The sequence below is a fragment of the Falco cherrug genome, chromosome 4 (genome assembly GCF_023634085.1).
Source record: "Falco cherrug isolate bFalChe1 chromosome 4, bFalChe1.pri, whole genome shotgun sequence".
Lineage (NCBI taxonomy): Eukaryota > Metazoa > Chordata > Aves > Falconiformes > Falconidae > Falco > Falco cherrug.
The window spans coordinates 97,768,532-97,782,998 of NC_073700.1; the positions used below are offsets into that span (position 1 = coordinate 97,768,532).

Here is a 14,467-nt window from a genome sequence, read left to right on the forward strand (position 1 = left end):
TTAAACAGAGGTCAGGGTGCTACACAATAGTAAATCTGGTTTTGCGGCTATGATCAGATTAAATTCTGTAGCCTTAAACCTACTCTGCTAGGTTAACCATTTTCCAAATACATGTTAAGATAACTTTGACCAGCAGACTCTCTAATTTGCTATCATCTAGCTGTACCAATAATGCCACATCTGATTAAATCTCTAAAATTTAACCACAGACTTTTCACCTCAGCTGTTATTATCCTTCCTAAGCGGCTCAGGCATATGTCTGGTTTTGTTTGCATGAATGCTTGTTCTACTTTAACCTATGCACGATTTTCAACCTTATCACTGGGGTCTTTGAGCTGGAACCCATCACACTGTGATCACACTGTCACCTCAGGCTTGACCAGAAGTGCCTTACCTAATACTTATCACTAGTACAACCTAGACCAACAGAGCCTTCATTTTCTGCCAGCACAGCTACTTGATCCCAACTATCTTGGCTTCAAAAGACTGCACTGAGTTAAGTCAGCTGGTACTACAGCTCAGCTTACTTGATCAAGAGGTAGCCCTGGCTCTGAAAGAACTGCAAGCCTGCATGTGTTTGAATACTGTGTTCCATACCCTGTCTCCCTTATCTGAACAGGACCCACACAACAGGAGCATGGGTTTACTGATACTGGGTTGTAGGCAGCTCGTACGTTTTCTATGCAGGTATACAGCCTGTGTATATGGTGGGTCAGAGTCTTGGGGAAACTTCTGTGTAAGCAGTGGAAGGAGATCACATGGAACACTTTGGTCTACTATGCTATCTTGGCACAAGCCATCCAGTTTTGAAATAAAACCAGTGAATAGTCCCCCACAACAAGCTGAACTGGATCTTGCTGCTTTAACTGAAAATCTGGATTCTGCTTTGTTCGAGGGCAACTAATTTCTTCAGTGGTGAAAAAGAAGATGAGAACATTGATGTAACTACAGCGAGAGAGACGGCAACCGCAGAACAGAAAAGAGGGCTTTAGAGAGCCAGGACTTTTTCTTAAGGGAGTGCCCTGTGAAGATGTGCCACAGAACAGCAAAAGAAACTTAGTATGCAAGTTCTGGTTTAGTACCCATACTGGTACCGTAGAGTTAAATTTCTTCCCAGTAGCTTGTATGGGGCGATGCTTTGTATTTGTGCTGAGAACAGTGTGGATAGCACACTGATGTTTTAATTACAGCTCAGCAGTGCTTACATAGCATCAAGGGCTTTTCTACTCCCCACACTACCCAGCCAGTGAGCAGGTTGGAGGCGCACAAGAAGCTGGGAGGGGACAGAGCTGGGACAGCTGACCCCAGCTGACTAAAGGGGTATCCCATACCGTGTAACACCATGTTCAGCCATAAAACTGGAGGGGAAGCTGGTAGGGGGACTGCTGCTCCCAGACTGGCTAGGCATTTGTTGGTTGACGGCGTGCAACTGTTTTCATTTACACTTGACCTTTTTGGGTTTTATTTTTCTCTCTCTTTGTGTTTTTGGGTTTTACCAAACCGCTGCTCTTTTCCTTACAATGTCTTTTTATTCTTACCACTTTTTAATTATTGAACTGACCCATTTCTTTCTCACTTCTATACCCTTCCAATTCTCCCCCCACCCTAGTGGGATGCTGGGGAGTAAGCAAGCAGCTGTGTCGTGCTGAGCTGTCAGCCAGGGTTACACTATGACAGTATCTTTTTCTCTACCGTGCTGGCTCTGCTGGGGCTGGGCAGAGATACCTGTTAGGCATTAATGTGCTATGGGGTCCGAGTAACTTAAATGCTCCAATGTAGGGAGCCTCCACCATTCTGTCCCAGTGTGTGCTTCATGTGTCACTTATGTGCCTTGGGCACTGCCACTATGCACCTACATTTCTCCTCCAGCTTGCTTATGCCCAGACCACTGATTCTAGAAAGCAAGTTCAGGCAAAGACATTAAGTTCAATCTTTTTATATGACAAGATAAACAATGGGGGTAAGGGGAATGAGGGAGCCTGCAATGAAGGGCTCATGTTCCTTTGTTCTTCCTCCATGTTATCTCAAGTGAAGAGACAAACATCAAGGATGATAAAATTTAACAGCAGCTTGAAACAATGAAGTAATATCCCCAGCATTTTCTAAGATAATACTCTCTGCAATAGATTCAACACAGGTCACTGCTTCCATCTCGGATTCAGGATTGCAACAGATACCCTACAGAATGGTGGCATCAGGGTATATTTGATAGGGCTTCCCTCTGTTCACATGAAGAAACACTTTTTCTGGTTCAGAGAGAAAGCTAGTGTGTTAAATGGTTTTAGGGATGCCCAATGTGTTTCAGTACAGGAGTGCACACTTTTCCCAATGGAACCAACATGCAGTTGCTATCTGTAAATAGCTAAGATCTGCTCAAAATTTTGGCTCCACTCTATTTGAACTAGGCTCAGCCTTTGCCTTTGTTCAACATTTTTAGAAAGGGAGAACTGACTAGGCTTAATGAAGATTGTGCTTTAAGGGAGCGGGGCTTTGGAAGCAGGCTACAAAAAGTTAAGTCTGGTCCTAGCAAATTTGAATCTACACCAAGTAAAGGCACTTCCGATGGGAAGACTGAAGGAATTAAGATCTGCAAAACTGGACTGTCAATAAATTATGCAAGAACTGGTGAGCAGCTGCAGCCAGCAGACACCAGAAATGAAAGATGTATATAATTAAGTTTTCAAGAGAAGCAATTTTATGGCAAGTAGAGGTCAAGCATTTTGTACAACCTGGCCTGTCAGAATACTGCATTGAACTGGGATAGCGAGTTACAATTCTGCCTGGGAGACTGGGCCCCACAGGCAGCACAAACACTGGCCAGCTTGATGGAACTGAATTAGAAGGTTATTGCCAAGCGTTGCCAGTTACTGCCTTCTGGACGCGTCACTGTAGCTGGTTATAAGCGTGACTGCATGCACACCTTTCTTGAACAGAGGTTTTCTTGCAGGGGGCCAGGCAGAGCCCCCAGCCAGTTCTTGCACCCAGTCCAGACCGAGAACCTCTGTATCCAGGCTGATCCCATAATGCACAGGCTCAGTCTGTGTGACTGCCTGACCCACAGCCAAGGCAGGCAAACACCTTGTAAGCACTGCTGTTCTTCCCGTATCTTCTGTCAACCCCCTAAACCTGCCTTGATAATCTGTTCCTTCAGGTACTGTATCTGCCTTTTCCTTATCTTGCTTATGACTCTTCTTCCCAGTATAGACAAAATGCTGCCTTTAAATTCATCTTCATGTGTTGCTGTTTGAACCACATGCTCTGTGAACTCAACAACACTCAATGTAATTCCTGAAACAAATGCATTGTAAGTAACAGTTTGAGCGTGTTGTAAGAAAAAATGGCATAAACCCACACTTCATGTCACTCTGGGTTAGACGGTGGGATCAAAATAGAAAATAGGATGTCTGTGTTTATTCAGCAAAAATGTGCATTGGAAAGACTGCCGAGCCATCACGAATAATTCTACTATTTTTTCAATCTTTATATAATCCATACAGTAGCAGTTGGTTTAGTTCATATTTCATGGCTGTATCATTGACTAAAAAGCTGTATGTCACAATCTGGAGGTGTTAGGTAGGAAACATGACCTTTCAAAAATGTGAATAAATCCATTAACAACATTCTACCGGATTTTTGCCAAGTTTCACAGGAATAGGGATGAGAGGTTTTTGAGTAAGCAACCGGCAATATGACAAACAAAGAAAGAATGGCCCTCAGGAGAGGCAAGACAAGTTGAAACTAAAAGGATGCAGGTGAACAAGAAGTTTCCACCCTTTTTATTCCCGTATTTTTTCAAAAGGTGGGTGGTAATGTGAAGGAAAAAAAACTTCCCATTTTTTTTAAATCTTCTAAAATACAGAAAAAAAAGAAAAGAGCTTTAGACTTCATAAAGATACCCTATTTCCTCCTCATTCATCTTAAAAATTCAAAGGGAAGCATGTATCTTTTTCCTCAACCACAAAGAAGGAACAGTTAGCTGATGCAATATCTTCTAACAATGTGGAGACATCTACGGAAACCTTTAAAGCTTATTTATGAAACAAAAAACCCCAACGTTTTTCAAGTTAGGATCTCTTTAAATGAAAAGTTATACTGATTTGCTTAAAGCTCAGATCCGAAATCGACCACATGGGCTTGAGCACATCTTTACTGACACGCTTGTCTTCATAAACCCTTCTTACATAAATATAATCTCGGTCTGATTATAAAAAAGCTTAAGCTAAAATAAGACAAAATAACATTTTTTTAAATGGGTGGACAGACAAGTTTACACCACATCTGTGAAATGTATTTTCAATAAAATCAAACAGTATCATCAAGTCAACATCTACATTTTCGTTAGGGCAGCTTAAATAACCACTGTCCCTCAGCTGAAGCTTTCAACCGCATATCTATCAGGTTCCCCCAACAGTTGACTTGCAAAACTGACTATGTGCAAGTACATTGCTATAAAATGTAAATACTGTTACAAATATACACATAATTAGTTACCATATCAAATCTACAAGGCATTGACCAAATGCTGTAGAGGAAATACCTACCAGTTAAGGAGTGGTAACTTGCCTTAATTACTTGAACACCACCACAAACACCCACCTGAATATGTACTGCCTTAAGAGGGTGGAAAATACATGTGTAGACATAGATCTACACTTTAGACTTCAAAAGAAATTTACCTATGGAAATAAATTCTTAAATATGAAATGCACATAAAATAAACTTACTGTGTTCAGAAAAACTAAACTGTATTACAAAATCAGATCCTGAATAGCAAAATAAAACATTACATTATGAAGACTAAATGTGAATGTTGTATTTTAGGTAAAATTTGAAAAAATAAAAAGTATTTAGGTGGAAAAACATACACATCACAGGAAAGTCTCAATATAGACCAGTGCTTCATATTTCTGTAGAATCAGGTCTTTCAAAAGGCTTTAAAAATGTAAAGAACTGCAGTTTCTCCATTATGACATAATACCCTTTCTGTTTTACAGAGCAAATTATTTTGAAGTTTAATTGTTCACAAACAGTTTAAACAGATTTTGTGAGATTAAAACATTTGTTCAGTCCACAATATTCATGAAAATGACTTAGAAGAGGAAAATATCTGGCTGCCTGGGAGCTATGACAACTATTGAAAATATCTAAAACAAACAAAACCCCCAAACCATTCTTTAAATCAGTAAAAAACCTCAGACTTCATTTATCTATCCACAGCATAGATCCAGTCCTGCCAAAACCATTGCTTATTTTTAGCCATTGACAAAATGAACTTTTTTCAGTAGGATCATGTAAGTACATCTGAAGATGACCATTATCCCTACAACAGAGTAATGATTGATGTAGTATAATGTTGTGTAGCATACTTTGTACCTTTGCAACTTTACACTTGCCTCAAATTGGCAGTGCTACATTGCTTTCATACTGAGACTGTTCTAACAGCTAGAATAGAAAATACATGATAGCGCTACAACCTACGGCACAGTAACGGTATTCAAACAGGGTCTCTTTTCAAATACATAGTTAAATTTTTAATTTAATCCCTTAATATCACCTTGTAGCTTCTAATTATATCTGACAGGCAGCACAGGGACATAATTATAATTAGATTTTAATTTATTATCAGTAACAAGTTTGTGTCATCAATACTTAACTTGTAGCTATTATGATAGCTATACTTTTATCTAGTTACTCATTTTCTCTCAGACTGATCAAATCCGCTAGTGCTAATATATATGTTTTAAGTTGCACTTCATGGGAGTACTAGCATAATGTCTAATGATAATGTTTAAATTAGACTGCAGGAAAAGCACCACCTAGAGTGAATGCAAAGACAACAATCTCCAGAGGGGAGGAAAAAAATACCATTTTATGGCTAAGTGGGTGAGAAGGAGACTGTCTTTGATGACTTTTTCTTTTTTCACAATCCTGAGTTTGTCACCAGGAAACCCTCAGGTAGCCACATTCTCAGATGGAAAATTGACGCCTTACATTTTAACAAAAGATTAATTTTTCAAATGAGTTTTATACTACCATACTTTATCAATCAGAGTAATCAGTCAAGACCTTAAGTTTCATATTTCTCTAGGAACTGGATAGGCATAAAAAATGTCTATTATGGTTGGCACATTAGAAATATAAATACAGTCTAAGTATTGAAATTGCTTTTATTTATTGAAATAACTTCCCATCATTAAACTAAGCTGATCAGTTATATCATCAGATTTCTGCATAGGGCCTCTCAGACCTGAGTATCACTGAATGAAAAGATCTTGAACATTTTTTGTTATTTCTCCTTTCCCTTCCGTCAATTAGGTGTTAAAATGAGATATCTTAGGTAGTTTAAGCAGGCAGCTATGCTGCAAGATTATCTGCTCGGCTGACCACAGGGACAGGATCAGGAAGCCCACGCCAGCCCCAGAACAGGTCAGTCCCCTTTTACAGTACAGCACTAGCGAGACAACTAGTAACAACCTGTTGAGCCTTTATTAACTTACTTTATCCTCTGAAGTCTTAGCAAGCATGCTGCGACATTTTGTGCTTTATGGGTACGGCTCTCGACGTGGGCTGGGTTCTTACTGGAATGGCATAACTGTTTCTCACAGCAATTACTTTTCTAGTTTCATCCTTTTCAGATGGCTGCACTGATGAATATCACAGGATGACACAAGTTATTTTTTCCTCAAAGAATTCACTACCACCATGCTATTTTGACATGATTCCCATTACCTTCTATGGTATCAGGCTTCTAAGTTTACCCATGTGATGACATACAGTTCCACCTGAGCACCTGGCATTTTGGGTCAGAAAAACATGTCTTAATACTATTAAAAAACATTCTCAACTTCCTAATACCATAGAAGACTTCTTCAGGCTCAACCACCACCGATTTCTCATAGAGCCTGTAACTCAAATGAACATTGTGACACACAACTACTACTTTTAGATGTTAACAGAGACATCTCCGCTCATGAGCTGAGCTACTACAGTGCTGGCAGGGAGCTGTGAAAGGCTCATGTCCTGCGCAGCTGTAAGGTGCACACCTCCTAACCGAGGAACTTCACCTGTAACATCCAAATGATAAGATGCAACATCTGCAACTACTCTGAGAGAATGATACAAATCTGTCTGCGTTTATTTTCTGTATTTTAAGATAATTTCTTACTTCACATTTATTTAAATGAGAGCAAGTTGTTTCTAAGCATTGATTAAATATGGAAAAATTTGGTTTAGGTTCTCACTCATATTGATTTCCCTTATATCCCTTAATATCCCTGCCAATCTTTCCATCCAGAATCACAATATGCTGCATATGAACTAAGCTTTATAATTGCTTAGGGTGATGTTTAACAAGCAGGTATAAAGTACTGCTATGAATAGCAACACATTTTCTATCTTCAGTCACTGAAGAAATATCCCTATACTGTATCGTGTAAAAGTTTAGCAGAAAACTCCTCCTAGGAATAAACAGGGACTACTAAGGAAGGAGCAAATGGCTTCAGAACCAGCGTGTCTAATTCCTTCACAGACGAAGCCTGTGGTTTTTGTTTGTTTGTTTGTTGGGGTTTCTTAATGCCGTATTAGCAGTTTAATACATTCTGTAGGATTTTATAAGTACTGCCCCTCCTTTGCAAGTAGACTTCTCCCGTATGACTAATTCTCTTCTTGATCACTGTCTTAAGAGTTAGTTTCTCCCATCTTGGAAGAAAATCCTGCAACCTTAAAGCCAGCTACTCCAACAACTCACTTGTATTCCTAAAATCAAAGTCCCATGGAACATCACACCACTGCCTTCTCAGTGTCGCACAGCAGCTCAGAGCACTGCATAGGTGGGTGCAGCAGGGAGGAAGATCTGAGTTGCCACGTCAGTGCAGTTAACTGCGTCATTTCATGAACACTGATGATGTAGCAGGTGAGAAAGAGCTGGCTCGGAAGCTAGAAGCTGTTCTTAAAAAGTGTGCTATGGGCAGCATAATTAAATTTCTTTCCGAGACTGAAGCTGAAATGTAATTATCTGTGAGGAAGTGAAAAGGTAGAAGAATATCCACCAAAGATTTAGGTAAGTTAGAAACCTTTGGGGTCTACCTAGAGACCTCAGAATTCATTGTCATTTACGTATCATGATGTTAAAGATCATAAAGATCATAAAGTCTGTAAGAGACTGACATGCTTTTTTCTTTTTTTTTTCTTTCTTTTTTTTTTTTTTCCTCAAGAGAAAGGTTAAAGTTGGATGTCGGTCTTATGAGTGCCACTTTTGGGATATGCAGTATTTAACAGACTTTAACAATACGACACACGAAGACATTTGAAATCTAATTAATCTCTTGACATTTGACTAAAAGTCAAAGCAGTGGACCACAAGATGAGTAAGGATACCTCACCCATGAAGGCTGATCTTTCTTTCATGAGGTGCAAATGAGTTATGATGATCTGACTACAAAGTTTATTGCAAATCTTTTCTTTTTTAATAATTGTCTCTGCTTCAAGCACCTAGCATGCTTTCTTAATATGATACTGGATTTAACCGCTGTAGCCAACACCTTACATTCCCACCAAAGGTCCTTCCTCAGGAACTTCAGTTTTTACGCAAACTGCTTGAAGTACCATGTACTACTAATAGGTGTTGCATTTTTACACAACTCAAAAGACTATTTTTATTGTTCTAAAACCCACAAATTCCCTTTTATTTCAGTTCCTGAGATTCAACAGCATTACCACATACAGAATAGTTTAGGATGTGCTGTACCATATAATGGAAACTGTTTTTAAACATTCTGACAAACGTCTCTGCTTACACTTCTAGTGGTGGTTACTTCAGGATAGTGGCCAAACACAGGATCACAGCAGTAGAGCAGGGAAAAGGTCATTCAATTCAACATGACTGCATTGAACCTTATGTATAAATCATCTCCTTATATGACCCATCATGAAAAAAAATTGATAAACAATTTATGGAGTATAATGAGATTGCAAAAAAGCTAAAAATGTAAACTCATTTGTTAAGTAACACTGAGCTGCAAACAATTTATTAGGTCAGATTTGCATCGCAGTGGAAACCTTTCCTAAAGATAGAATTACTTAGAATTACTTTTATACATACTGAAAATAGCTGTTTATGTAAGCGTAATAAATTTGAGGCATTATCAGGAATGAAAAGCTGTAGACAGACTATCAGAACTTATCTGTTGCAGTCTATACGATCTATTTTGCAACAACCTGCTCTGTTAATTTCTTCAGAATGAGGATTCTGATGAAGCAGCTAAAGCCTTTGAAACACACTTCTCTACACTCTAATGTACTATGTCCAAACTCTTCCTATAAGTAAAATGCATATGATGAAACAGTTAGAATGAAGAATTTCCTTGCCTTTGAATACGACCTGGGGACAAACAGAACTCAAAGTTTGAAAGCTAACTACTACTAACTACAGATGATTAAGATAATTTAACATTTTCTATTTTTAATTTGTACAAACTACCTGATAAACAAACTCAGAAACATAACCAGAAAAGTAACAGAAGTGACAAAAAGACTGACTTGAAGGCAAAACAAAGAGTTTATATATCTGTGAACTGTACTAGAGTACAAGACTTTTACTACAGTGCTGTGATGCACTTGGCTATTTATTATTCATCATATTCCACATAATTAAGTGGTCTTGCACACTTACACCACTTACTTATTAAGCAGTCGAACCTGACTTTGTGGTTCATTTTATGTCTAAATTTGTCAATATGTCAATATTTGTCAATAGACATGACATGTCAATGACAGACAACGTATGTCTTTTCAGTAGACTGACCTAACACCTATCTATAGAAACAGACGATCCTACAACCCTGCTTAAGAGTTGATGAGTCTGGCATCTAGACCTGGGTGTTTGTTTTATAGTCAACAAAAGTTAACCCTTTCAATTTAACAAGCACAAATTAATATATAGCTGGTTGTTTCATGACCAGTAGAACAATACAGATTTGTATCCTATATCCCTGCTACCTCCATGGTAGTAAGTTGCCATCCTTGTCACTTACAATTCCCTTTCCCTGTTTCTGAAACCTTGGCACTGCTTTGTCCTATGTCACCCAACTATGAGCATGTGCCACAATGGCAGTTGCTCCCATGCACTGACAGATCCTGTGGGATCATTACATAGGTACCCTCTTCAGGTGTGACCAACCCACTGTTGAACTCAGTGGTTACAAACCTGAAACAGAAGACTGCAGATATCCTAAAAAGCCAACAGTGAACACAGAAAAGACCAGGGAGATATACTAATCAATAGATTTTTACAGGCCTATTAGTAGACATCTGGATTCCATATGAGTGTAAGTTTTACATTTTTATTTAATAAATGCTAATGGAAATAGGATTCACAGATGAGAACATTTCACCTCCATCACTAAAAACTATTATAATCCAGGACATAAACTCAGACCAGTTAGCTCCACTTTGACCACATCACAACTTTATGGCAAAAGCAAGAAAACTGTTCCCGAATGATGCTCCTTTCACATTTACATTCTTTAGTTCATACCTGAAGGTGAAATGACATCTTTTGGGTTTTGCAACCTAATTTCCATAGGGACAGTCCCAGATCATAGTTTTAAAACTTAATATTTTAAAAAATTTGTAATTTAGAAACTCTAGGTATTATAATTCCTTTCTTTCTGTAAATTTCTAAGTACATATATATATATTTTGTGCATGTCGTGTACTGCACTACTCCATTCACTGCACATTAGCCAGGAACATTTAATTGATAAGTCCATACTACTGCCTTTCCCTAAACCATGGCACTAACTTGGGTCTCTCTCCTTTCCTCAGATACTGATTACTATAGAGTGAATGGATACTTTGTATATTTGGACCTCTATGCTCTCTCAAGTTAACTTAAAATTATCCAATTATTTCAGTAGGTGGGGAAAGGGAAGAAAGAAAGAGACTGGCAGACAGAAGCCAAGACAGACAGGGTTAGTCTTACATTCTTAGAAGACTATGTTAAAAATGACCACTACTGTCTTGGCTTTTTACCATCTCACCTTAACTATTCACAAAAGACCCTATATTAAACCCAGCCTCCTTACTGAATTCCAGTCTCAGTAATTAAGCTAGATCATATTATTCCCCTCTGATTATTAAGTGGAAGTTGTCATTAATGTTAACAAAGAGAACAAATATTTAGTAGATAATAAAACAAGTACAGGCCATTTTAAATTCCCTCTGTGACTTTAGTTGCATATGTTATTCCCCATTTCACCTTTAAACATAGCAAGCGGTTATCATTACATGTCTGATGTACTGTCACGCAAAAGGACACAGTTCAGGGGAGAGAGAAATTAACGCTAGGCAATCCACTCCATAGGCAAGTTGCTGCAATGCACAGTTGTATCATTGTTATTAATATGAAATCACAGAAGTAGTAATGAAGCAAGTGCCATCATGCAAGATTTGCCTGAGAAAGGGGAAAGTTCAACACACAAACTGCAACCCATTAAAAAAACCAAAAATCTATCACCTAATACAAGTCTTTTGAGCAGGAGAGAGTTCTGAAGGCTAACAGGCACAAAAGGAAACAGTGACAAGGGTCTTTGAATGATCTGTCTGAAAAATACTGCTTCTTGGCAGCTGAAGAAAGGCATACACAAACTGGAAAGAAATCCTCATTGCTAATGTCTGGATTCTTGGAAACAAAAATCTTGACAGGACTGACCGGCTAACCTGAGTTCCTTATATTGTTTAACAAGTATTTAGAGCGTTTAATTTCTAAAGCTCCATATATACATGAATTAATTATCATATTGTAATGGGGAAATAAGGGAAATTGATGACCCACAGTACTCTGTCTTCAGCCTTTTTTTTTTTTAAGACAGTAGAATAGCTCATTAATGTTGAATGCCTTCATTAACAGCATGAACACAGAGTGCTAATAAGATGGAACAACATGCACCTTCAGCAAGTTTGCAGATGACATTGAAACGTGGCAAGCAGCTGATGTGATGAAGGGCTGAGCTAACATTCAGAAAGTGCTCAAGAAGCCAAAGAGCTCAAAAAATAAGCTGCCAGAAACCTTTTAAAGTTTAACAAAGACAAATGCAAAGTTCTTTTTTTCTTCACTTAGGAAGGAATAAATCAATGTAATAGTATAGGCGGAGGCTGAAAATACATACACCATGTGGTCCACCCTCCTAAACATCTTGGTTGCCCTCCACTGGACTTGCTCCTGTCTATGAATGTCTGTCTTCATTTAGATAAATGTATATAAAAGTATATAAAACTCCAATATAGTTTGGAGCTCAAAACTAGACACTGTATTCTACATGAAATCTCACAAGTGCCAAACAGAGGATAACAACCACTTTCCTCAGTCTTCCAGTTATTCTTTCTTACTGCAGCCCTCTTTTGCCTTTATTGCTGCAAAGGCTTTCTGGTGACTCACGTTCAACTTTTCTATTAGGACTCCAGGATCTTTTCTGCAAGAGGGAGCTTAGTTGCCATCTTTTTAGATCATGTTGTTCTTCGTCACACAAAAGTCATTTAAAAATGACAAGCTGAATATCAAAGATAGTGGCAGAGTAAGTTTAAGGTATTCTCTAGTGAACGCTATGTATTTACCATTGGTAATGAAAAGGATAAAAAGCCCTCCAGTTTTTATGGAATAAATTTTCTCCCTTTTTCACTGAAAGAAAATCTTAAGAGTCTACCATTACAAGATCAATACCTTCATAAAATTCTTGTAAACCAAATTTCAGAAGTTCTTTACTTGACAATTAGGCCCTTAATCAACAAAGCACTGGGAAAAATCCAGGTTTCCAGTACTGTGAAGATTAGCCAATGGGGAAAATAGATGAGAGGAGATGGGGACATTTTACTTGAGATAAATTCTTTTTGGCTGCTGTGCTGTTTTTCCTAGTCAGGATACTGAAGTTCAGTGAGCCCAAGTTAGTGTTATCCAATCACTAATAGTCTGAAAATATTACTGGAGTCATTTATAACATAGCACAAGGAAAAGATAAATGACTTGAACAATGTTTCTATCTCACTTCCTTAATTTGGAAACTAGCATGATGGAAGAGCTGCATTTTATTTTTGGAGCAGATGAGAAGGGAAAGAGCACTGATATACTACCAGCAGCATAAAAAATACACAGGAGTTTGCTCTGTGAGATATTAAAGAAGAGATACTTAGGGAATAGATGCAGTTTTGCCATGTTGTTAAATAATTTTGCACTTAATTTGCCATGCAGAAAGGCAGAGCGTATTACTTGAGTAAGGCATACCCATTACGTCGTTCCAGTGCTTGTGAGCCTTGAGCTAATGTCTTTGCATACTGTTGTGCAGTTTTGACAAGTTATCCTGTTGCAGCTCAGGTCAGTGCTAGCTTACCATTTTGCCCGACACAGAGCAGGTCCTACCCAAAGATAGCAAAAGCAGCACATAAATCTAAAGCCCAAGAAACCCCAAGCAGTTCCAAGGGTGATAGGCATTTTGCTGAGAAAGAACCAAAGCACCAGAATCTCATGAACCACCCCTCTCTAATTCAGTCATTGTTTCCTGTTCTTTCTTTCTGCTGGCCCTGTTCTCACACCACTAACTTCAGAGTGGATCTGCTGGAAACAGAGGAGAGGAGCATGTTATTAACTACAATGTCAAATTCCTGTTCATCCCTGAATGATGGCCTTGTACATTCAATCCCTTCAGAGTAAAAAGGACCAGGAATTCAGCTCTCCCACTTTCTGGGTGAGTGCTTCAACTGCTAAGGTAATTACTAGAACTAGGACATGACCACTACTACCAATCTTGATGGAGTTCCAAGCTGACATGTGTTCTGATTTTTTATTTTTTATTGCCTAAGGCAGATCCAATTCTTCAAATTTGCTCATCACCATCAGTGTTTACACTTAAACCATTAATCATACTATGTCTCATCTGGCTCCTTCTCTGATGTGGTGACTATATAAAAGCTACACTCTGATGAATTTTCCCCCTCACACCCCAACACAGCCTTTTCCTAGAGACTTTTAAAAGGTTTTCTCTCAACTCTTGGTTTCACAAGAGACTTAGCTGTCTCTTCACTGTCTCTCTATGCAAATTTCTTCCTTCTCCTTCTGGAGTATGCTATATACCGCTATGCCAGTACTCAAGGTCTTTGATTTATTCTATCTACACAAATAATACACACAGTACTGTAAATCCATATTGCTGGATGTCACTCACTCAGTAATGATAAACAAAAGTAATGCTATCAACACGTACATTTCTAAACAAGTTTTTACATTTATATAGCTTGCCAACAGCAGGAACTTTCTCTTCATTTTGTAAGCCAGACCCAATTCCTAAATAAAAGGAGTTTCAATAATAAAGCATAGTGATATGAAGACATGGAACAGCTTGTAAACTAAAACTTCATAGTTTGGGCTCCCTGAGCTCCACCCTGACCTTCACCCTGTTAGGCTACATCACTGAACTGC

General features: G+C 38.4%; 1 protein-coding gene across 3 annotated transcripts in view; it reads right to left on the reverse strand.

The window, feature by feature from the left end:
- The window catches only part of ULK4 (unc-51 like kinase 4), a 249,705-nt gene that overhangs the window by 77,460 nt on the left and 157,778 nt on the right, over positions 1 to 14,467 (reverse strand). The gene's annotated exons all lie outside the window — the stretch shown is intronic.